This window comes from Ictidomys tridecemlineatus, chromosome 1 (assembly GCF_052094955.1).
Source record: "Ictidomys tridecemlineatus isolate mIctTri1 chromosome 1, mIctTri1.hap1, whole genome shotgun sequence".
NCBI lineage: Eukaryota > Metazoa > Chordata > Mammalia > Rodentia > Sciuridae > Ictidomys > Ictidomys tridecemlineatus.
In genome coordinates, this window is record NC_135477.1 from 39822059 (window position 1) to 39848478 (window position 26420).

General features: G+C 35.8%; 1 long non-coding RNA gene across 2 annotated transcripts in view; it reads right to left on the reverse strand.

Annotated features, from left to right (window-relative positions):
* The window catches only part of LOC144375182 (uncharacterized), a 45823-nt gene extending 19634 nt beyond the window's left edge, over positions 1 to 26189 (reverse strand). For both annotated transcript variants that reach the window (XR_013434668.1, XR_013434669.1), the window contains exons 1-2: positions 26128 to 26189; positions 23998 to 24122 (exon numbers count right to left, since the gene is read on the reverse strand). This is a non-coding gene — a long non-coding RNA (uncharacterized LOC144375182). The remainder of the gene's footprint in view (positions 1 to 23997; positions 24123 to 26127) is intronic.
* Between the last annotated feature and the right edge of the window lie 231 nt (positions 26190 to 26420).

Below are 26420 nucleotides of genomic sequence, written 5' to 3' on the forward strand. Positions count from 1 at the left end.
ATTTAAGCACTCACTTTGATCACAAGTTCTTTCCATTCTTCTGACTAAAAGAATATTAAAACACTTTCCTGGTCCCCTAAAATATTTTAGGCTCTAGGAAATATGCTTACTGTCTGAGCTTAATAGAAAAGTTGCCCCTGAAGCAATCTGAATTGGGCAAGCCAGAAACTTGGAATTTGTCCGTAATATTTTTTTTCTTCCCTACCCACATCTGAATCATTATCTCCCATCAAATTTACTACTTAACATTCCAGATTCCCTTCATTTTTTTTTTCTCCCTCACTTCACTTTCACCTCCATGGTCTAAAGAGCCACACCATCTTGCCTGGTCTCCCATTATTTTTAGATTTCTCACCTATATTATCACTAGTGCAACCAGAGTGAGCTTTTAAAAAAAAAAAAAAAATCTCTGGTTTATAACCTTCTGAGAGCTTCCTCATCTTCTTGGGATAATGAAAAGCTGAGCTCGTAGAAGCAGAGAGCAAAATAGTGCTTACTAAGCAAAGGCTGATAAACCAGAGGGTGGAGAGATGGGCCAATAGGTACAAAGGGCATTCTGGTGTTCTATTACACAGGGAGCAATTAGGGCTAATAATATTGTGTTGCATAACTCAAGTAGCTAAAATACAGGATTTGGAATGTTTTGAAATATTTGAGAGGATGAACAACTTTGGTATCTACAGTTGATAAATAAACAGTGTTTAAGTCTACCAAAACACACACTATATGTCCTCTGTAAAGACCTAGAATTATTGCCTAAACAGTTATGAAAAATGCTCTTAACCTCTAAGCTCCTGGAAGAGCTAGCCCTGTCTCTCTCATTAAATCAATCACACAGGACTCTGACTCACTCTTTCTACTGTGGCCACCCCGGCTTCTCTCAGTTCATTGAATTGCAGCTTTAGACTGCATCTCATGACCTTGTGATATATACTTTCCTCTGGAATGTCCTTCCTCCCCCACCTCTGCATTGTCAAATTAGTTACTAGCCATTCTTTTCTTATTTCTTCAAGAGCTACTTTGTTGGGGAATCCTTCCCTGAACTACCTTATATAGCTTGGATCAAGTAATATATTTTTTAAGTATACTATATTTCTTCTTTGTACTGTTTTAAAATTTACTTAAATATCTAATTGTGCAACTTATAATTTAAAGTCCATTTCACCCACCAGAGGGTAAATGCCATGTCTAATTTGTTTATCATTGCTTTCCCACTGTGCCTGCTACACGGTAAGTCCTCAATAACTGTCATTTGAATGAATGAGTAAGTGAAGAATGTATGTGGGCATGCCATCCAATGTTTCACATTTTTAAAGTTCACAACAAAGTTTTTTGAGGTCTCTAGTAGATTTTGAAGATGAAAGCCATTCACAATCTCCACTCTCATGGAGTTTTTTTTTTCTTTTCTTTTTTTTTTTTGTACATGATGAGACACATGGAAGTTAAGTCAATAATAAATTAGTTACATTCTCTCTAGTTGTTTAATGTTCTAAAGGAGTGGGCAAGATACCAAGTTAGCCTCTGCAAGCTACCTAATCCATAACAGAGAAATAGTTTAGATTCTAGAACAAATTCTCCTCCTCTTCCTCCTCCTCCTTCTTCCTTTTTTTTTTAAATTTTGAGACAGAGTCTCACTAAGTTGCTTAGGGCCTTGATAAGTTGCTGAGGCTGGCTTTGAACTTGTGATCCTCCTGCCTCAGCCTCACAAGTTGCTGGGAGTACAGGTGCACACTCAACTAGAAAAACACACTTCCTATTGTTCAGGACAAACCTTTTTCCTCTGCCTTGAATTCACTATGAGACGTAGAGAGTGTTGAAGAACAAGTATCCTAATGGCTCCCTCCACTGCCCACATTGAATCATTGAGTTCATGTCTGTAACCTGGACACTTAGTTGCACTGAACAAAACTACAACTGGATGGGTGAGTCTTCTGATCCTTTACAGTGGAATTACTCTGTTTTGTTGATTTGGGCACTGTCCTGATGATGATTCAGTTGTGATTAGGTTATCTGGTTATTTAAGTAGGATAAAATTCTGAAAAAGGTAAGTTGAATTCCTCAAGATAAACACAAATATTAATGAGTACATTAAATGATTGAACTATTATAAAAAGGCTATGGTATGTTCTTTATTATGAAAATCATGGATCTGTCATCTTCCAAAATTTATAGATCAGAAAGCAGCTAAGCATTCTAAATAGTTGGCTATGATCTCAAGAGCATGGGCCAGAGAGAAACTTTGATGAATATTCTAGTGGACAGAGAAATTGTTTCAAAACTTCTATCTCATGTGGAGAGATCCCATTCTCTATTTCATTTACTGATTTCTGGCATAAAAATTAGAAATAATAACCTCATTTTATAGTTGATGTAATGGAGACTTGGTGAAAGGATGTAATTTATCTAACATGACAAAATTTCTTAGTGATACTATTCAGTCTAGAGATTGACTCGAGGTTAGTGACATGCCTGTTTTATCATACTCCTTTAGCTCTTCAAGTGTCAATCGATTCACAATCAACTCTTATTTGCACATATATTAAGCACATTGTGATCTGTGCAGAGTGAGTCATTTGTCACAATTTATGTGATACATACTGCATACCTCCTTTTCTTCACTGTCAATTCCTCTGCGTTCAGAAGTCTACAGAGTAAAAACAGACTGAGAAAAGCAGAAGTAGAAAAGCAAGTGAAAAATGTCCCTACCTAAACACAGAGGCAGATCAGCCATGTGTAATAAGAGGGAGAACCAAAAATCATCAGACAGCATCCTTAAACTATCACAGAGAAATAAGGTACTGCAATGAGAAGATTTGCTCTTTGGAGTCAGAAAACATTAGAAATGTAACTATACTGATTTTGTCAGGTGACCTTGGACAGTTCAATTTACTGTTTAGGGTCCTGGGTATTTCTCCTGTAAATCTGAGATAATAAAACCTACTAGCATTGTGTAAGAGTATCTTCTCCTTTTTCTAAAATATTACTGGAAGGGGAATGGGAATCTGCAGCATTGCTTATTCACTTATCTCTCATTTATTCCACTTTGCAGAGGGGAATCATTTCTAAAATGATAATCTAGATTGGGAGATAATTATTGGGCAAGGAAGGGATCAATGTTCATTAAAATGTCCTAGTGCATGTGTCAGCATATCGGCCTCTACACAAACTGTCTGAGTCATGTAGCTTGCTGAAAGATGTTACCATCCCAAGATGTAGAGGCAGGATTCAGGGAGGACCAAGGTTCAGAAACTAAGCCCTGAGTTGCAATCAAATTCACCAAAGTGTCCTTGCTGCTTGGCCATTATCCCACTTTTAACAACATGGGGCATTACTCTGATTTCATTGTCTGCAAAACAGGTAGTAACAGTACCTATCTTGAAGGTTATTGATGAATAGTTAAATCAAGTGAAGGACTGAATGGAATTCTTGACATAGAGTGCTGAAAAACTTTGTATAGACTAAATGAATATTCTTATAAATAATTCTTTATTCTTATAAAGAATCTTATTGTGATCTCCATTTTTTTTACTTTTTAAAAAACGTTTTTGATACAGAGGATTGAACCCAGGAGCATTTAACCACTGTGCCACATCCCCAGCACTTTTATTTATATATTATGACAGGGTCTTGCTAAATTGCTTAGTGATTTGCTGAGGCTGTCTTTGAACTTGCAATCCTCCTGCCTCAACCTCTCAAGCTACTAGGATTACAGGTGTGCACATCATGCCCAGCTGTGATTGCCATTTTAAAGATGAAGACATTGAAAGCCAGAGAGGTCATGCCACAGGTAGAAGATACCAGAACCAGCATTTGAACCAAGGCCAGCTCACTATAAATTGCATTAGCAAATGTCAGACATTTCTCTCCTTTTCTCTTTTTTCCTCTTCTTTCCTCTCCTCTCTCCTTTCCTTTTTATTTTGCAGTGCTAGAGAGCTAACCCAGAGCCTCCTTGTAATGCTCTAATATTATGCATTTCTCAATGGATAAAGTATAGAAAAAAATATATGTACATAAATTTTTTCTTGCCTGCCTGTTGCAGAATTGAAAAGAGAGGGAGGAAATGGACAGTTTAACTCTGAGCAACACAGTATGACATCTGCTGACTCATTTCTACTTTTCAGTGACATATCAATTATCAGAGGGTCTGAAGAGGTGAGTCGATCTTAGGGTGAGAACTGAGTCTTCAAGATCTCTGATCTAGGTAGTCACTGGCTATTTATTTCCAAAACTTTACTTACAAAAATAAAACAGAGAGTTAGCTCTTATCTGAAAAGGAAGAAATATAAAGTGAATTTGGGAGCTTAGGAATTATGAAAAAAGCCACTAAGTCTCTGTGGAGAGATATCAAAAATTGCCTGCAGTTCTCAGATGCAGGACTCATTTGATGTCATCATTCATGGTGCAGAAGCCAGTGAAGGGGAAACCGTGTAGTGAGGAAGAGGAAAGAGAGAAACACACACACACACACACACACACACACACACACACACACACACAGAGAGAGAGTCAGAGAAAGACAGAAGTAGAGAAACAGGGAGAGAGAAAGCCAGAGACAGAGAGAAATATAGCAAAAGAGGGATTTTTATAAAATAATCAGTAACATGTCCTTACGAAAACATGCTTCCATTTGACCAAAATGTGTTAGATGAAGCGTACTCACCAAAGAGAATCCAATTCCCAGGCTTTAGTTTTGTCTCCTGGGAAGCTGTTTACTGCTAACAATTCGCCATAAACTGCAGCCTTCAGATCTGCATTCTCTGCCCTCTCCCTCACCTCAGAGACACACCCACTTTGCCTATCTTTTTGCTGAGACTGTGGTTATTTAGCCCAGCCCAAGCAAAACTGTATTTGATATTTTTTTTCCAAAAGCCAATTCCATACAGCTTAGTTAATCCTACTCTACAATTTAAAAGTATAATATGTGTCTTGTTGGGAGAGAATTTTAAATTTCAGCAACAATACTTGATTCACAAAGTGCTTGAACACGTGCTTCTTTGCGTAAATGAGCCAGGCCTTTTGACTTGGAAATAAGCCCATTTCCCTTACTCCGTGTCAAAACAGACAAATTCCATGGTGATTGTGGGAGGAGAGGCAAGTGCAACCTGCACCGTGGAGCTATCTTGAGTACCTAGAAGAGTCGCACTCACGCAGATTTTCATACAAAGAAAGGCACTATGAGGAAATTGGTGCACATAATGTTAAATAGGTTCTGCTCATCCTGCCAAATGGGAAGGTAATTCAAAGTGATTTCCAAAGTTCCACCCTATAGATTTTACAGCAGTCTTCTGGTATAAGTCATTATACTTTTTTTCCTTCTTTTTTCTCATGAGGTGTATTGATGCAAGGACATATATTACCTAAGAAACACACAATAATGATGTTGAAATAAATAGTTAAATCAATAATGAATGAGTATAGCTTTGTATTGGTCCTATGCATGAGACAAACACACAATACATACACTTAAAATGGATCTGTGATGTCAAGTTTGGCAAGATTCAAGTTAGCAGTAATAGAACGTATTTACGGTTAATGTCTCCGAGATGTCCTCAAAAAGAAGATACCAAGATTAAAAAAAAAAAAAAAAAAAAACAAACTGTGTCCAGTGGTCAGAGCCTCATACTCTTAGTCCTTAAATTCATTTTCTTTAGCAACTCAGAGATGGACATGGTTAATGACTTGAGTCACACTGACCAGTCTTATGCAGTACTTACATATAAATTGGTCACTGATTCATCACTTTACTGAAAAATAGCACCATAAAAAAAAGCATATTTCCATATAAGTACATTTTCCTTGTAGAAAAATCAATGTAAGAAGCCAACTCCTTTATAAACTGCTTTCTGAACATACTGAAAAATCAAGAAGAAAGGTATATTTTCCTTAAAATATCTATTACTAAATGATAGTAGCAACAATCTCTACAACAATTATTTAATAATAATACTAAATATAACACAAATAATAAATGCAAAGCCCCCTTGTTTACCTCATGTAATGTCTTCTACTGAAAGTATTATGAAATGTGTGTGTCAGTCAAGTTATTATTTTCAAAGTGCACTCCTGGAAATGCTGATCTTTGTTTTTTTGAACATCTTTTATCCTGGGCTCTGATTCTACATTTCCCGTAATATGTTAATATTATGAGTGAGAAAAAATATGGATATATCTCCTTATTTGGATCCCAAAATATGCCCTTCGTTTGGCTATGAAGCAATTGCTAAAATCACCATTGGCCTGTTATTTTCTAGATTTACTCACAGAAGTCATCTTTTCTTCCTGAACCCCTAGTTACTGACTTCATCTGACCAGAAGTTTTTCCATTAAAAATATTTAAAAGCTCTAGCTGCTCACAGGAAATTAGGAAACTCAAGGACAAAAATACTTGTGATTTATAATTTTTAATAACACTTTGGCCTTTAAAATGAAAATTTGATGAAATGAATGTTTTTGCTAAGTATATAGGGAAAAGCATTAGCTTTGTTTTGCATATGTAGATTTATTTTTCACTATAACCCAGTGAAAAGGAGATCAGTAAGTCCTATATACTTATAATAGTATTGGTAATAATTTCTAAGTCCTAAATAAGTAAATTATTGTCAATAAGATAGCAGAAGAGAAATTTTCAACCATCACTCTGAGAAAAAGCATTATTTTTTAAAACTGCCCATAAACGGGACTGCTGGGAGCCCAGGAGTTCAATGGGGAAGTTCTAGTACCCCACCGGGATAAAACAATACCCAAATTGATGCACTAAAGAAGATCAGAAGAATGGATTCAGTGGTAGGGTTCTTGCTTCACACGAGTGGGGCACTGGGTTCGATCCTCAGCACCACATAAATAAATAAATAAAATAAAGGTATTATGTCCATCTACAACTATTTATTAAAGGAGGTGTATTGAAGAATTTGAGCTTCAAGTATAAAACTATTACCCTGCATACTCTAGCTGGTAATTATTTACATTCATCTCGCCTACTCAAGCTAGTAATTATTTACATTCCTCTCACATATAAATGAAAGGAATTTAAATTACATGTACTCCCTCCCAAGTTCCACAAAAATCCCATCTGCAATATCATCTAAAACAGACTTTCCTGTGGACAAGGGCTTGGATGATAGCTTCTAAAAGTATTGCCTATTGATTACAGTTTCTTTCAACCTGGAAACCTCTGAGGTAAAAGACATTACTCTAAACATATAACAATGGAAATGGCATAGGATGATCCCTGTGGACATTCCTATTCAATAAAGAGAAGGTGAGACACAAAAAAGTCACTGGACCATAACAAATTTGAAGTTTAGTCAGGTTAATGACAGAAGTTTCTTGATGAGGACTTAGCTTACTCTTGCCCAGGAACATTTCTCCATGGGTTTACACTGTCCTCTGAGTGAGTCTTTTTTCATTTCTGTGAAAGGTCCTCAGAGTCATATACCATTGCTTTCTCTCTATTCTGTTTATTAGGAGTGAATTGTGAAGGTCTGTCCACATGGAAATGGAAGAAAATGAGGATCACTTCTTAAAGTGATTTGTGGGAATATTTTTAAATACCCACATTTTCTGTTCGTTTTCTGCCAATTAGGAGAACTAGAGGAAAATGAAAATTGGGGAGGAGAGGAAGGGCTACTTCCTCTTTGCTTTGTATTCTTCTAGCATTATCCTAATAGTAGAGTTGGTTTTAATCACCAACTTTTGGTACTCCCTGAACCAGCTTTAACAGTAATAGAAGGAAATGGTCAGAATTTCCTTCACTGAGACCATAGACCCAGGTCTGCCAGGATTCTCAACTATGCTCAGTACAATACCAACTGTGAGAAGAGATTCTGAAAAATCCTAACTCCTTCTCTTTGTTTCCCTGTCCTAGATCATAGGTTGTTTCCTGTAATTATTATCACTCAGTGTCTGTTTTTTCTTCTTCTAGTCTTTCAACACCTCCTGTAACCAACATCAGATATTACCTACCCTTTGCTGAAACACCTCATGTGGTTTCTTTTTGGACACTGGCAAACTTATCATTGTTTCCTTTCCTTATCACCTGTTTCTGATTTTCAGTGGAAAACAAAAGGTTGTTCCTGATTATGATGACCTTATACTTTGAATCAAGATTTGCTGCACCTTTCTATATAGTAAGACACCAGTGCTTAAGAAATAAAAATGTTCCATTTATTTTAAAAAATGTATCAAACTCTTGACTTCATAGCATACTAGATACATTTGCGAGTAAACGAATGACATGAAAAAAATGAGGGATCTTAATTTTACCGGATTCTCAAAGATATATGTGTGTCTCAAAGAAGAGCAAGAGCCCCTAAGTCAAATTCCCCAAATTAGCTCATCATGGGAAACATTTGGGGGGATTCTTTGAAGATGCTGATTTTTTCTGAGTCTATTTCCAGCCAGAATGAGTCTGGGAAGGTTAATTTGTGAAAAGTTCACCAGGAACATTTTATAGAACCACTGGACAAGCACCTGACTTTCCTCCTCTGAAAGAGGAAAATAGACTGCCCCTGTCTACTTTGAGGGGCGGTCGCATAGATGTGCTGAGCAAGCCTATTTAGGTTAAAAAGAACAGGTACTCTCCCAGATAATTCATGAAATTACCTTTCATTAGTGGTTATTAGATGATGAGGAGGAGAAGATTTCATTGAATTCCAAGAACAGAAACAGCTTTGTAGAAGAACATAGCAGTTGGGAAGGCACCTCATCTTCATGTTCATTTCAGGGACCTTACTGCCTTCCTCTGAATACCTGTTGTGATTTCTTTTACCTGATTCTGCTTGCTTGCTTTCTCCCTGGTATATCAACTTTACATCCAACTCTAGTTTGTTAAAGAACAAATTGTTAAATTCTCAGTTAAAATTTGGATAGGGAGTCTAATTTACTCAAATAATAGTTATTGGACCAGAGATGGTGCTATAGTATATGGTCAGGTAAAGCTTACCTAAATTTATAATATATGATCAAATAAACATGTGCTTTAGGGAGGTAGAGTCATATGGAAGTGAATACCAAGTTGAGGATATAGCTACTGAGATGATTTAGAATCAGAAAAGGCAAGATATATAAAATGTTCTGAGTAAATCATATAAAATAAGGCTCAGGAAAGTATAATGAAACATTAAAATCATAAAATTATAATGACTTTTAAAGTCAACTTGAAGTATAAGTGTTGTTATAGATGTGTTTGGACTTTAATGAGAGCTAAGATGAGCTATAAGAATCCCCATTTATTCTATCCATGAAACATTATGCTGATTATGACAAAAATATAAATAATTTTTTTGTGTGTGGTTATATTGAAGAAGTGACACTCTGATCCTTCACATTTCTGAACTTCTGTTGTAGGATAACATATTACCTAGGACTTTAGGATGTTCTGAGATGTTGGTAGTCCTACCTGTGTAGTGACATTGGTCAAACCATTTGACACTTATGTCCACCTCTTCCCCAGGTGAATAATGGACAGCTCAAGAATAAATCGGTGGGAGTCTATAAAATTGACAATTCTCTAAGAAAAGTATCTTCAAACTGTGACAAGAGAGATGAAAAATAACTTATATTCTCTAGGGCCAGCCATATGCTTGCTTTTTCCTTAACTATCAACAGACTTGGGTAAGTTTTACAAATCAGGGTAAAATTTCAATCATTAAGGAGGTTTAAGACATATCATAGTTTGGTTAATGAAATTTTCAGGTTAAATAAAATTTAACAAGAAAATCATTTTTCCCTTTGTTAAAATGTTTTTAGAGAAGGAATAAAGGCCCCAATTCCCAGGTATTTAGCTACCCTAACAAACATCCCATCTTCTCTAAAATAAAACTCATAGATTTAACTATTCTGTTGTTCCTTTTGTGGTTCATACTATCCAAGAGCAGCAGGGGTTGAGAAGACTCTTGGCTTAGAATAGAGAAGTGAGTGGTCTAACCCTCTTTGTTCTTTTATTCCCACCAGTTCATGTACCCTTTCCATAAAAGCTGTGTGGGAACCCCCATCCCAGAGCCCTTCAACTCTGTTTGGATTTTACTTTGAAGCTTTTACAAGACTATTTGTTGTTGTTGTTGTTCAGGCTAGGAATGTTTATCCTTTTCTATAAAATATACCCTTGCACTGTCAGGAACTGATACTTTTTCAAATTTCTGAATTACTGGCAATATTTAATTTCCTTATCTTCCCTTATTTCTTTATTTTTATAATTCCCTATATAACTAGATGGGTTGAATCCCTTCTCATCTAGGATGATGGGGTTAGGAGTCCAAAGTACGTGCTAAAAAATAAAATGCTTCAAATATTGCAACCTAGAATGGGGTTGTTATGAGAATTAGAGAACTGCAGTGAGGAAGAAACAAGTGATGAGAATCTTGTTGAGTCTATGGTGACTTGAACTTGAACTGAAGGGAGTATAAGCAGAGAGCCTACCAAAGAAGAAACTGGACGACAGCAAGGTTTCCAGGGAGAATGCGAAACAAAGAAAGGTGAAGGGTTTCGCCTCCAGGAAGAGGAGAGACCAGCCCTCTTCTGACCCTCTAGGATGAAAGGGGGGATGGATGGAAGAAAATGAATGTGGAGGGGAGGAAAAGTGATTTTCAACATGATGTACCTGGTTTACCTAAAAAGAAGTTGGGCCAGGCACGGTAAGAGGACATGTAGGAGAGACATGTTTTTTGTACCCACATTGCCTGAAACTGCTCATTTTTCAAAGGCTAGGTGAGAGTAGATTAGGAAAATATTAAAAACATAATTTGTCTTAGGCTGCATTCTTATATAGGATGAAATATGTTTCAGACACTATTAAAACAATTTATAAATAATATCTCATGTAATCCTAAAAGCTTTAGATGGCAGCTACTATTAATAAGCCCACTATATAAATGGTGAAAAAGCTGATGTATAAAGAGGATAAGTTACTGGCTCAAAATTACCTGGCTGGTACATGTGGAGCCAGAATTCACACCAAATTAGAAGGGTTCCACAAGTCTCCTGATGTGGTGTAGCAAAAAAATAAAAATAGTGCCCCAGTATATTATTATAGAGCAAGGTTCAACATTTCAGCTGTTATCTGAGTTGTATCCTCTAAATCTTCTCTCCCAGTCTGTACACAGACTAGCTCCTTTTAAATTTTAGTCACATGGAATGTAAAAAACACGATACATATTAGAAATGCCTAGAATTGTTATTCAAAGAAATATTGGCTGTTCTTGCTGGATAATGTCTTAATCTCCTACTACATTTTTACAAATAAATTCATTTTTATTTCTCTAAAGCTATAAATCAGCTTTTTCAACACACTTACACCCCTACCCTCTTTCAATTTATCCCTAAGTATTATGATCTTAGAAAGTCCTCCACTGGGAAAGCTTGATGAATTGATGAAGATCTCAGGAAGCTGGAAGCCTCCAAAAAAAAAAAATAATAATAATTGGTTTTCTTTGTTTACAAGAAGCAGAATAACTTGACAGCTTTTTTCCCCCTTGCTGAAATGAAATCCTAGGACTTGGAGAAGGCTCTGGTTATGGTTATTTCTTGGATGGGTTTATTCCTGATCCTGTCTGTTTCATGGCCAGGCTGAGTCTGAAATCCTGGCCAGCTTTTGCTGGCCCTCCGACTCTACAACAAGTTGCCGGCAGCAGTATCAGCTGCAATCTTTGTTTGGGAACCTATGAAAGGGAGAACAGAACTGACTGGCATTTAGGAAACTAATTTCCTCCAGTCTAATCATGCTTGTTAATTAAAACTGCTCAAACTGTCACTGTGGGAAGTTCCAGAAAGATCCAGGTTGCCTGGGAGTGAAGTGCTGCTGTATGATTGATGGAGGCGCTTGGGCATTATTTAATAGGGACAATCTATTTAAGGGGTCATTACACACACACACACACACACACACAAACACACACACAAAATTATATATGTATATATACATATATTTGTTTTTATGCAATTAGCAAGAGCCAAATTACTTTGAACTCTTTACCAGTCTGCCAAAGTAGGCCATGTAAATACTCTGAGACATATACAAGTGATGAGAGATGACGCACATATTTTGGAATTGCCATCATACTTCTGTTGAAACCATTCAGTTGCTGTCACCTGCTACAGTGTGAAATATGGCATGGAATTCAATACTCCTGGCCTCAAAATGCAGCTCAGACACCTCTTGTTATGTGACTTAAAATGATGTACTTAGACTTTTTGAAAATTTTTACTTGAAATGCTAAAAATTGGTAACACAATATTACAGGTTACAGAATTTCTAAGACTAACTGAGATAATATACATTATAAACATGGTATGTAGCAGATATTTAATAATCACTCCTTTCTAAAATTATCCTGCCCTATCTTCTGGAGTAGTGTATTTTGGAGAAAGCAAAAGGCATTCAATTCAATTTAATGAGATCCTCAGCAACTTACTGAGACCCTGTCTCAAAACAGAAAAATAAAATGAGCTGGACTGATGATGTGGCTCAGTAGTTAAGAGCCCCTGGGTTCAATCTCTGGTGCCAGAAAACAAAAGACTTATAAATAAGAAAATATTTCTAATTTATTTCACAAATAGTAGTCATAATGTAAGCAGACACATAGTTTGATATATTGATGTGATAGAACATCTTGAAACTACTTTAAATATTACATTTTAACTAATATTTAATGGCATTCATGCTTCTGTGAGAGTTGTGGAAAAGTTATGATATCAAGTTGTATGTAAAATATGATCATGTTTTTATTTCTAAAAGAACATCAGAAAAGACTATAATGATAATTAGAAAAAAATTAACACGTTCTAATTCTTGCTTGTAAATGTGCAGAACATTGTTTTCATTTCATATCTTATATATTTTAAATAAAAGTGTATAATTCGAAAAAGAGAGAAATGAAATTAAAAAAAAATTATTAAAAATTAGAGTTGTACCCAAATGCCAATAAAATAATCCTATGAATTTCATAGAAACAGACATTGAGAAAGAGTTGGTCCAAAGTTATTTAAGCAATGACAATGCTCTTTAAACACGGTAACCACTTTGAAAGAATCTAAGTCATTTAAACAAGGTGGTTCTGATAGTTTTGATATAAAATCCGTCTTGTTATTCTATAAAGGCCTTTCACAAAACCCCCAGCAGTGTACAAGAGAGACTAATGCAAGTTCAGGGAAAAGGGTCATGTTTAAATTTAAATAAATTTAAAATAAATAGAATAAAAAACTAGTTGGCAGGCACTCTAGCTACATTTTAGTTACTCTGTAGACATGTGTGGCCAGTGACTACTGTATCAACAGCACAGACACAGACACATAACATAAAAATCAAGGGATTCCCAGACCAAAGAGACGACTTTGGGTTGGTTAGAGAGAGAAACTGTCAGACTTTGGATTATGAGTTTTCCCCAATGAAAATGTGCAAACATAAAAAAGTCATTGAGTATCACATGGATAGTGCCATTTTTTTTTTTTAGGCAGTGATATGAATTTGGAAATAAAAACTAGCCCTTTATGAAGAGACATTTTGCCTTTTCCCCTTGTTTTCTCAACTATTACATAGTCCATATTTTGATGCCTGATTCACTATCAGAATCACACCCTGAGTCTATTTAGGTTTGAAATGCTCAGCCTCAGTTTTATTTCTCAGATTTTTTTTCCTGAGGATTAATGTTTTTCTGAAGATTTTACTTATAAATATTCCATGGAATAAATATCTATGTGCAATAGATATTTATGGAGCCTGAGAAAGATGACAGAGAGCAGAGGAAACATAAGCCCACCATCCTCCCCAACCACGTGTCAAAAAAATTTCACCTAAGTAACTTAAAAGACATGGTGGTTAATGAGGATAAAAAATGAGCTCAATTAAAGCTCTTAAAATATGGTCACCATTCCACCGCAGCTACTTGGTGTGGGCACAGGCACCGCACAACCCACGCGCGTCATTCAGAGCTGGAAAATGTCTCCAGTCTCTTTCTAAAAGGGAACATCTATTAAAATTGGCCACTCAGGTAGATGGGAACAGAGAAGGTCTTAATGGCACATTAAGTCTCAAATTACTTGAGGTTATTTATCAGAGTTCAGTTGTATGACTTTTAGCAGCACAGATTTCAGATTTCACACTCTCTTGGTTGAAGTGCCATTTAGTTTTCAAATTATCTTACAGAAGATGGAAAAAAAATCAAAGAAAATTCGCATATGGTAATTTACCAGCTAAGCCTTTTTGTTGCAGATTTCTGATTTGCTCTCCCTTCAATTCCCTCTGACAAACAAGGTTTCTTAGACTAGAACCAGAACTGATAACAACATTATCATCATCACTATTGATCATTTTTTGTTATTTTTATCACTACTATTGTTATTTAACATAAAAATTATCACTTCAAAGAGGTCACTCTAAATTATAGTCAATCCAAGAAGAATGTGGAAATGCCAGAAATCTAAAGTGCACAAGTTTGAAGCTCTTCTTTTACAGATTGGGTCATAGTAGTCAGGAGCTTAAACATAAGGATACACCTAGGAATTTGAGGCACCTGGAGGCACAGCACACTTTATGATGGGCACATAGGCCTGTATTTTTAATCCTAGTTTAGGAGTAAAATGTGAGCATGCTCTATAAATCCTGATTTCCTTCTTTTATACGAAGATGAATGCTGTGGTTAAAAACACAGGCCTTGGAGTAAGTTTCAAATTAGTTTCTGTCTTAAAATATTGTTCAGTTAGACTCTCTAATGTTCACTTTTTGTACTCGTGAAATATAGATAATGATTATGGTGTTTAAAGGGTTGAACAAGGCAAAACATGCAAAAACACACTCTACTTGATACAGTTTTATATTTAATATCTAATAAAGGGTTGTTCTTGGTTTTATTAAACTGAGCATGGGTCAAAAATCACAAACATCCTGCAATGCTGATCCACATTTCCATTGTGAGTACTTAGTGAGTGTATGTCTCATAGGTAGGATTTAACGTGAAATCAGAAAAATGGAGATATAATCTTTAACATTTAAAGATGTGGTCTTTAAAATATATGAGCAATATCATAAAGGCAAAGAGGAAGCATAACAGAGTTTTGCCCATTATTTTTTTAAGATTGCTAGTATGATAATGTGTGATCTTTGGCGACTGTGGCAGCACAATGCACTGGAGAGACAGTTGGTCTCTGTACTTTGAGAAAGGTCACAGAGTGCCTATCCTGTTCTGTTGTTTACAAGTTGCATGACCATGGACAAGTCATTTGGCCTCTCTGAGCTACTGCTTTTTCACTAAAAAAAGTATGTGCTTCATAAGAACTGAGTTGCTCTTATATATCATATTTATTTATGAGAGTTTCTGTTCCTTTCTGAAAACTCCTGAATAATAAACCCATCATAAATGTCAATTTGACACACTACCTGAATTTATTAAGATGATCATGTGATACTTTTAAAAAGAAAAACATTCTTTATTAGAGCATTAGAGTTATACATAATAGTGGGTTCATTTTGACAAAACCATACATCTTGGAATTTGATTTACTCCATTTCAGTTCCTGTTTTCCCTCCCTACTGCCCTCCTTCTACTCTTCTTCCTTTACTCTATTTATCTTCCTTTTTGCTCACTTATTTATTGATTTTTGATTGGCAATTTCTATATATATACATAAAAGCAGAATTCCCTGTGGTATACTTATACATGCACATGATGTGATTTTGTTAAATTCATTCTGCCTTTCCTCCTCTTTCTCATCTCTCCTCCCTCCTCTCCATCTCCTTCTTCTCCATTGATCTTCCTTATATATTTATGATATTTGATCTTCCACCTCTCTGTTTTTGCTCATTTGGTTGTAGTCTCCATATATAAGACAGAGTACTGGGCCTTTGATTTTTTGAGTTTTGCTTGTTTTATTTAGCATGATGTCATTCATTTCCACCCATTTATCAGAAAATGCCATAATTTCATTCTTTTTATGGATGAATAAAACTCCATTTTATATATATATATATATAGAGAGAGAGATAGCACATTTACGTTGCAGGGGTCTTTTACCTTCTTGGTTAAACTAATTACCCTGTTTTTTCCCCTCTATTTTAGGTTATTATGAATAGAATGAGTTTCCTGATTTCTTTTTCAGCAGAATTACTGCTGGAGTATAAATTCATGAATGTTGATATTGTTTCCTGCTACTTTGCTGAATTCATTTATCAGCTCTATAAATCTTCTAAGCAGAGTTTTGGGTCTGGATATAGGATTTTTTTTTTTTTGTCATTACAAACAGAGATCATTTGACTTCCTTTTTTCTATTTGTATCCCTTTAATTTCCTTTCTTCTAGTCACAGCCTGATTACTCTGACTAGAGTTTCAAGAACTAAATTGAATAGAAGGGAGAATGGACATCCTTATCAAGTTCTTGATTTTAGAGAAAATGCTTTCAGTTTTTCTTAATTTAGTATGATGTTACCTTTGGCTTTGTCATAAATACCCTTTACAATATTGAGGTAATTTCCTTTTACCCCTCATTTCTCCAGTGTTTTTAATACTACTCAGTGCTGGATTTTTATCAAAGGCCTTTTCTGTATGGATTGAGATGATCATATAATTCCTGTCTTTAATTATGTTTATGTGATGGATTATATTTATTGATTTACATATATAGAAACAACTAGCATCCCTGGGATGAAACCAACTTGATCATGGAGTACAATCTATCTTGTTAATGGGTTTTTGAATAGAGATTGATAATATTTTATTAAGAATTTTTGCATCTATGCTCATCAGGGTTATTCGTCTGTAGTTTTCTTTCCTTGATGTGTCTTTATCTGGTTTTAGAATCAAGATATTACTGGCTTCAGAGAATGATCTTGAGAGTGTTTCATTCTTTGTATTTCATGGAATAATTGAAGAGATTTGTCACTATTTTTCCTTTAAAGGTCTAGTAGAAACTCAGCTAAGAATGCATCTAATCCTGGTGACAAAGCAGACTTTATCCCAAAAGTAGTCAGGATTGACAAATAGGTAACTTTATACTGGTAAAGGGAACAATCCAACAACAAAATATAATGATTACTAATGCTCTAAAGTTAGTGTACCTACTTATATTAAAACAGACACTTTTCAATATAAAGACTCAAATAGACTCTGGGGTAGTAATGATTTCAACTCACCTCTCTCACCAATAGATAGGACATCTTGACAAACACTAGGACTCTTTAGACCTAAAAAAATACTATTAACAAAATGGACATAATTGCCATCTATAGAACATTTTATCCATCAACAACTGAATTCATTTACTTCTCAGCTGCACATGGAGCTGACCACATTTTAGGACACGAAGGAAGTCTTAGCAAATAAAAAAAAATAATAGAGATAATTCTTTGCATATCAGATCAGAATTGAATGAAATTAGAAATCAATAACAGGATTAAAAAACAATTAATTTTAACACATGGAGACTGCATAGCATGCTTTTGAACAAGGAGTGTATCATAGAAGAAATCAGGGAGAAATAAAAACAAGTCTTAGAAACAAATGAACACAGTGATAACAACATATCAAATCTCTGGGTCACAGTGAAGGTAGTTCTAAGAGTCACAATTATAGCATTGAGTGCTTATGTAAAAAGTTTATTGGTTTTTTAAAACAAAGGCAGAGATACTAATATTACTGAGGACAGGGTTCTGTAAACCTAACAAGCTAGCACATCTTCTAAATTCTCTAGAGACTAACAGAAGCCAAAGATGGGGCAAGAGGGAGGATGAAGCTGAGCTGTTGTAGTCAGGGTTCTCCAGAGAAATGCAATCAGTAGGAAATATAGTTGTTTCTTGTTATCTATAAGGGATTGGTTCCAGGAACCCTATGAATATGAAAATTCAAGGATGCTCAAATTCCTTATATAGAATGGCACAGTCTTGCATATCATCTAGGCAAATCTTGTTATTTAAGTCATCCCTAGAGTACTCATAATATCTAATACAATATAAATGTTTTTGTAAATAGTTTTTATAATCTATTAAACAATAATGGCCAGAAAAATAAAAGTATGTACATGTTTATCACAGATGTAACCGTCATAGATGTAACATCTTTTGGATTCATGGTTTCTTGTGTTTATAACTATGGAACCCACAGATACAGAAACAATGGATATGGAGGGATGATTTTATATATATATATATATATATATATATATATATATAGAGAGAGAGAGAGAGAGAGAGAGAGAGAGAAAGATAAAGGATAGATAATTAATATTTATATTTATCATATGAATATGAATATGAAACTGAGAAATTTAATACTTTGTCATCTTATTTGGAGACACAGGTTTAATCTGACTTCTTGAAAGGCCTGAGAATGGGGGTGGGGAGGCAATGGTTTAAGTCCTAGTCCAAGGGCAGGAGAAGATAAAATGAGATGTGCAGCTTAAAAAAAAAAAAGTGGGGTGTTCTTTCTTTCTCTGCCTTTTGTTCTATCCAGACCCTCAGTGGAATGGATGGTACCCACCCACACAGGGCAGAGCAATCTGTTTATCCAGTTTATTGAAACAAATGCCAGTTTCATTGGAAAACACCCTCAAGGATCTACCCAGAAACAATGTTTAATCTGGGCATCCCATGGCCAGTCAAGTGACACAACAAATTAACTATCACAGCTGCAGTTGCTGCTTCTGAAGGTGAGTCAGGGTTGAAAAATATCAGCTTCAGTCATGGGAGGACAGGCTTTTCAGAACCATAGAATTTCAAGAAGCTGCTATGATCCCTTTGTGTAACAGTTATTTCCATCTTAGAGCTGAGGATTGGATGTGAAGCAGGCCTACGTTTTATTTAGATTTTCTGATTGGTGAGTGTTTTTGATGGGGCTATTCTATTCTAATAAATAGAATCCAGTGGCCTGAAATGCCTCCATGCCAAGCGACCCTTAAGAATGGCAGTTGATCACATCTTGAAGATTCAATTGTGAGCAGCAAACCCATAAACAAGACTAACAAGATTTAGTGTTCTTGAAAGACCCCTGTCCAATGAAAGACCCCCTCATCCCTGTCCACGGAGAATCACACGAAACACTGGCTGCAAAAGCAAGAGGTTTTATTGGGACACAGGCGCCTGCGGGTGCCCAGCAGAACCTCAGCCGGAGCTTTGGTGAACTGGCACACCGGGCTTGGGGATAGAGAGATTTTTATAGGGTTTGGGACAGGCTTCGCGCGGGAAGCAACAGGTTTCTTATTGGTTTGTTTAAATCTAGCATATAGGCCACCTAGGGGGTACAGGTCTGCATTCCAAAAACCACAGGTCTGCATTCTATTCTTTCTGTTCCTGCTTATCTGTTCCTGTTTATTCATTCATGCCTCAGGATGCGGGGGTGCTCTGTCCTTTCTCTACTGGTTATGTGGAAAGCACATCCGGCGCCTGAGCCTGTTTATGACAAGCCCGGTATCTTGATTTCATATCTTGGCCTTAGGTAACTGAGCTAACTGGGCTAGGGTCTTTCATTCTGTTTTATTACAGTTTCAGGGTATGGAAACAGGACAAAGGTTGAAATGCCAATTTAAGCATTCCTTAACATAGGTGGTCTTAAACTCAATTTTCCCACATACAAAATAGAGATGGTAATTCATATCTCCTTGGAAACCCCCTAACTATACCTGATATTGATAGATAAACAAGGAAATTTCAAATTAATATTGGCTGTAACATTCAGACAAAGTTGGAAGCCTGAACTTGAACATTGAAAAATGTTTAGAATTTGGCTGAGAAGAAGGTGTATAGAAGACAGTTGAAGTGGAACCACACAACAGTATACAGATAGGCATAATCATGCTGTATTGAGAAAAGTGAAAAAATAATTTGGCTGATTTTAATGCTATTTTTGCCTTTTTCATTTTGGAAAAATAGTAATATTTGCTTCTAGAATTATGTTAAAATAGATTCCTTAACAGTTTCTTCTAATGAAAATAGTTTTAAAAAATATTGGGTTTAAAGAAGGTAGTGTTGGAAGAGAAGAAAACAAAAAAAAAAAAATGGAACTCAAAAACCATGTCAGAGTTGAAACTCAGAGAAGTAAGAAACTTATCCATTTAAATGATGTGCTAAATCCTCATTATAACAGGGACTTATAAGCTGCCTTTGCTAAACACAGTGACTCTTAGCATGCAGATGCTTGATGGGTAGCTGAAAGCAGGGTAAAGCTTGACACCTCTGCCTTCATTCTTCATTTAGCGTTCATTAAAAACTTGTAATACAAGATTTATTATCCCTAGATTTACCCTACCTATCTTATCCCCCTTTAAGACTGAGGCAAGATTTGTAGAATCCTATTTTAGACCCCTAGAGTGTTGCCCAGAAGTGTTTGGTACTTGTCCCTCACCTTCGAAGAGGCAGGCACATCACCCCACAAGGAAACTGCACCCTAAACAGAAGCAATCATCTCCTGGAAACTGAATTGCCCCCTTTAAGTATCACAGTCTGATAGATAAACATCCTGAGCTGCAAGTGGAAATTGTCCCCTCCAGCAATAGGCTTCTTTGGATCTACCTTGCAGAAGCAGAACTGAGAGAGGATTCAACCAGACCACAGTTTGTTTAATTATGCATATCTCTCACACACTGCCTTGATTCTTCCTCTTTTGAACTAAAAGTTCCTGTCAGTACCCTGAAGACAGGACCGAGATGCTGGATCTCACTTTGCCTTCCCAATATGGCCATACTGATTACATTTTCCTATTCTGCTTTTCAATGTTACCTTTTTTGATTGTTTTGGGGGAAGCAAGTAGCCAAACCTGATTTGTTGGGAAGCAGGAGTTAAGTCTCTGCCATGGGCTCCAGTAACATAGTGGATACAGAGTTTAAAGGGGAAAAAAAAAAAGAAAAAACAAGCAGAATATATTATCTTGCACACATGAGATTCTGGTGAAGGTACCTTTGTAAAATTATCAAGGTAAATCCAAAAAACCAGCTACCCTAAGGTAGATTAGAAAAAATAAAGATAGATAAAAAGGAATCAAAAGAAAGGACAAGGAGACTGCAACTTTAATCTAAAAGCTAAACATTCTTATACTGTTAATCCTAAAATCCTATTACCCCCCTGCCCCAAGCCTGACACTCCTAAGTCATGTCATTTTTCTCCAGGTCTCTCACACTCAAGTTAATGAAAAATTTACAAATCTTCACTCATGATCTTAGGTTACTAAACATTCACCCACTTCTAAATTACCCTCTGCACTATTAATTAGCCCACTAGTGGGTGAATTTTTAGAATAAATTGAGCAAAAGGTGATACAAAGCCTATAATACAGAGTCCTTTCCCACTGTTCTCTGTTGATCAGATCATGGAGAATATGCCAATCTAGTGATTCTGATCATTTCTAGACCTCCAAAAATCTTCTTGTGATCACCAGACTGATGTCATCTCATACCTTCCCATGCCCAACTGTCATAGTCTTCTTTTAAAAGAAGAAACCGAGACTCCCAAATGCACAACTCACTTTTGCAATAGCCACACTCTCCCTTGAATACGTATTCATTGCTTTCCTGAAGAGATCTCTGTGATCTGACCTATCTTGAAATTCCTTTCTGTGATGTTTGTCAAGGACCCTATTATCTCAAGTTGAAGTTCCCCTCTCTGGGACCTCCTCAGACCCCCTCCAGTGATACTCCTATACTCAAAGACTTCAGGGATAGATATAATTAGATGTAATTATTATTGCTATGTTTAAATAAATTAAAGGAGGACTTAGATCTAGGTCTTTGGTAATGCAAAAAAAAAAAAATAACTTTGCTTGGGAATAGGTAGGTCATAAGCCAATACTTAACATGGTTTCACAACTCACATTTATACTTTCAGAGTGCAAATTAAAACTGTAAGCTGAAAATTTAGGTCAAAGTAGTTCTGAATTGCCACTGTCAACAGGAGTCTGGAAGAAACAAATATAGCACTCCAGAGTAACCCATCTTTATTGGACACACATGGGAATTCCCAAATTTGGAGTTTCAAAGAATATGAGCTAATGATTAAAAGTTAAATTTTTAAAAATGTAGAATCATACTAAAATACTTCAAGAGAAGGTGTTTTTATACACCTATGTATTTATAATTTTACTATATCTAAAATAGAATAAAATCTATAGGTAAAAAGCAATATTATAGAAAAAAGTAGATTTTTAAAATAATAAGAACAATCCCCAGAAATAAACACTTAATCACTCAAAAGAATAATATGAAATAGCAGATTAGGTGTAATTGGTAAAAATTATAAAACTGAAAAATGTTGTAAAGAAAATAGACGGCAACAAAGAGAAACAGAATGTTGATTGAAATCTTATTGTACCAAAATTTAAGAAACATTTGATATTTCCAATAATGTTAAATATTTTTCAAATCATAAAATGTTAAATTAATACATATGAAATTATATATTCTTTGAAATTACTTATTAAAAAAATAGTGAATAGAGCTCAGCATGGTGGTGCTCCCTGTCAGCTCAGGAGGTTCAGACCAGAAGATCACAAGTTCAAGGCCAGCTGCAGCAATTAACTGAAGCTCTAAGCAACTTAGTGAGACCTCCTCTAAAACAAAACAAAACAAAAAATATAGTCTCTGAGGATGGGTGTGGAAATGAAAATTAGCTGCCAATAGGCAGGAGGGATTTGGGCAGGGTGATAGAGGTGTTCTACAACTGGATTGTGATGATAATTGCACAATTCTGTAAATGTACTAAAAATTATTGAATCATAGACCTAAAGTGGGAGAATTTTTGATGTATGAATTGTGCCTCAATGAAACTTAAAAACTTAGAAACTGAAAAATACTATAAATCTAAAGTTAACTAAAAAGTAGAAACAGAACAAAGAGTGCTATTTCCAAAGCTAGCCAGCCAAAAAGTTCATAAAAAATATTTTATAGTGGCAAAATATACTTTCAAGATTATATTGTAACCATAGTGCCATAGTGATAAAATATATATTGCAAAATCTGTTAGAAATGTAAAAAGTAAACTGACAAATCGATGATTGAAGTGAGTTTTTTGAAACACACTTCTCTCAGAATTGATATAGATATAATGATACAAATATAGAGCACTTGAATAACATGGTTTTCCAGATTTATTTATTACATAAAATAGTACTTTACTTACAGAAAAGATAAAAGAATAAACTTCCTTTTCTAAACACAAAAGAAATTCACTATAAACATTGCATTTTAGATCATAAAGAAAGTCCCATAAATTCCCCAAATTTTATATATGTATTTGTGTAGGTATGTGTATGCATGTTTGTGTGGCTGCATTTATTGCATAGTAACACAATTAAGAATTGTGCTATTCAAATCTACTCATGTGGATGTTAAACAACCAATTGCAGACTATCCATTCTCAGTGAATGTAAGAATTATTTTCACAAATATAGGTAATAGATGGTGGACTGGGTTGCATATTTGGTATGATTTTCTTAAAATTTTACTAAAATAATAATAAAGCAACTTTCAATTTTGTTATTAATAAATGAAGCCACAGGAGGAAAAAAAAGGTAGAAAAGACACAGAAGGAAAGAGGAAGTTGAAAAGCATGTGAAGAAGGACTGACAATTTTTAAAGGTTAAATCAGGACTATTTCCCTGTAATAGGTATAGAGTTATAAGATAATACCTCCTTCACTATGGTAATTATAAGTATCCAGAGGTCTGCAAAATCATAGTTGTTTTATTCCCATAAGAAATATAAGGTCACAGGGAAAACTGATTAAATGAAGCCCAAAACTTGTCAGCCTTTCCTAGACAAGTAGGGATTCTGCTTTCATGTTTGGCAGAGTAGCATGAGGAGAACGAAGCCACCGAGGACATGGATGTGTGGCTGTGATGGAAATTTTAATTAAAATTTAAAGGCCAAGTGTGGCTTGGAGTTACAGGTATTTAGGAGAGTCCCAGACACAGGAGTTTGCAATCACCCACTGATTCTTTCCCAGGGCCTTTGGTCAGGCCCCTTGCCTGAGGTGAATACATGCAGGACCTGCTATTGTTAGAGGACAGAGAAGGAGAACTAAGATACACTCACTTTCACTCAGGATGTTATGCATATGAGGAGGTAGATAGTCTGTGATAGGCAATTTTTGAGATGGTTCCAGTGATCTCCACGTCCTGGTATTCATGCCTTAGTGTGATCCTTCCCTTTGAATTTGGCTGAAATAGATTGAAATGAAATAAGAATATGGCAAAAGCACAGCAATGCCACTTCTGAGCTTTTGTATGTAAACTGTGGCTTCCTTTGGCTCTCTCACTTGCTTCTGAGACAACTCCGTAGAGACTCATGTTAATGAATTTAAGAGATATTTAGTGGTTTGCTAATAGAGTAATAATGGAAGTTTTCTCTCAGTCAAATCCTCAGATGTCTCCAGACTCAATGTTTGATTACAACCTTGTAAGAGACTTTGAACCCAGCAGCCCAGCTAAACTGACTTAGAGAAACTCTGAGAAAATAAATGTTTGATGTTCTAATCCATTGCATTTTGGGAAGTAGTTTGTCGTGTAGCAATAGCCATGTAATACACAGTCCTGTGCTAGAGGGAAGGCAGGCCGTCAGGGGGAAAGATCCTAAATTGAAGAATTAAAGCCATAGAAAAAGTTGGATAATAAAGAGAAATTCTAAAGAATTCTGGGTCTTACACAAAAAGAGAAAGAAACTAGCTAGAGAAATCAAGAAATGTTACATAGAGTGTGAACTGAGATTACAAAATGACTGCTGCACTTTGCTTCAGAGACCCCAAAACAGAGCAAGGGAGTCACAGGAAAGAGGGCCCATTCATGTTTGCAAATGAATATTTTAAAACTAGGCCAATCCAACAGCATCACAATATCCTGGATCCTCACTTACTCTGACTGCACCTGCAACCATGAACAGCAATAAGCAATAGACTTTGGACTTATAAACTGACAATTTTACCTCCACCAATCATAATTTATACAAAAGAACTACTTTCACAGTTGTGAGATTTCTTGGGTTTTGTTTGGTTTTTTCCTTGGGGTTTGTTTGATTGTTTTGGTTTTGTTTTGTCTAGGTCCTGGGGATGGAACATAGAGTCTTTCCCAAGCTAAGTTATCATCTCTGCCTTTCTCCTCTCTTGGAATAGAGCCCAGTTGACACTGTACCCTGTATCTCCCAGTATCAAAGTTCCTTAAAAGACCCCAAAGAAATGGCCTTTATTTGATGGCTGATTATTGGTTTCATTTCCCATTTGTTGACAAAACAAAAATGAAGGCTCTAAGACAACAGAGTATCACATTTGAAGCCCTTGAAGGAAAACAAAAATGTCAAACTGGAATTACATATCCTACTAGTCAATACATAAAAAGGGAGAAGTGAATGTGAGAGAAAAGATTTTTAAAAATCATAGAACCATTTCAGGAGACCCAGTAAATGAATTTCTGATCCTAAATATAAGTTACAAAGAGAATTAGTACAAAGGGGAGGGAAAGGATTCATTAATAAAGTAATGTAAGAAAATTTCCCAGAAATTAAAAAAAAAAAAAGTATTTCAATAGTAAATGGTCTCATCAATCAACTTGCATATCTCAAGTGAAAAAAACACAAAAATGCCTCATCTCCTCCTACCTAAATAGTTTGTAAATGTGAGGACCAGAGAGAGAAAGGGAGGGAAGGAGGGAGGAAGGGGGGGGGAGAGAGAGAGAGAGAGAGAGAGAGAGAGAGAGAGAGAGAGAGAGAGAGAGAGAGAGAAAGAGAGACTGTTAGTTTGGTTCATAGTAAGAATTAAGAATCAAGGGTCATTAGTCATTACACATTCTATTCACACCCTTGGAAACTAGAAAACAATAGAGCATTTCCTTCACAATTATTTGTAATCTAATTCTATTCCCAAAGTATTAATTATGAGAGTAATTAAGAAATCATCAGAACCATTCATATATTTGCTTCCTTGGGAATTCAGTAAAAGATATGCTCTGCCAAATTGATGGCATAAAACAAGAAGGAGGATCCCCTCCAAGAAACAGAGGATCCAGCCCAGCAGAAACAACTAGAACCCCCAGGATGATGGTGATATCCTAACAGGACAGCCATTCAGCAGGCTAGGAATTCCACTTGTGCCATTTGGGGCATCTAAGAAACCTTATGAGGAGATCTGCAGGCAGATGAAGGTGGTGGGACACCTAATTCCTCTTGACTTCTCACCTTGAGAACCACACGACTGCTGCAGTTGGTTGTGAAGCCATGATAAACTCAGAGAACAAGCTACTGTGGAGCAGTGTATTATTAGGCAACTATAATATTGAGAAATACACATTTGGTCTTTGTCCTTCTGTTTCCTGGCAAACAACTTCTAAAATCTTTGGAATCTGCAAAATGGCAAGGGTTTTCTTGTATGCTAATGAGCTAACTGATAACTGTTAACCTTGGGTAGCTTCAGGATGGGGGTTGGTGACCAGAAAGACAAAGACAGGATTAGAAGGTTGGGACTTTTAGAC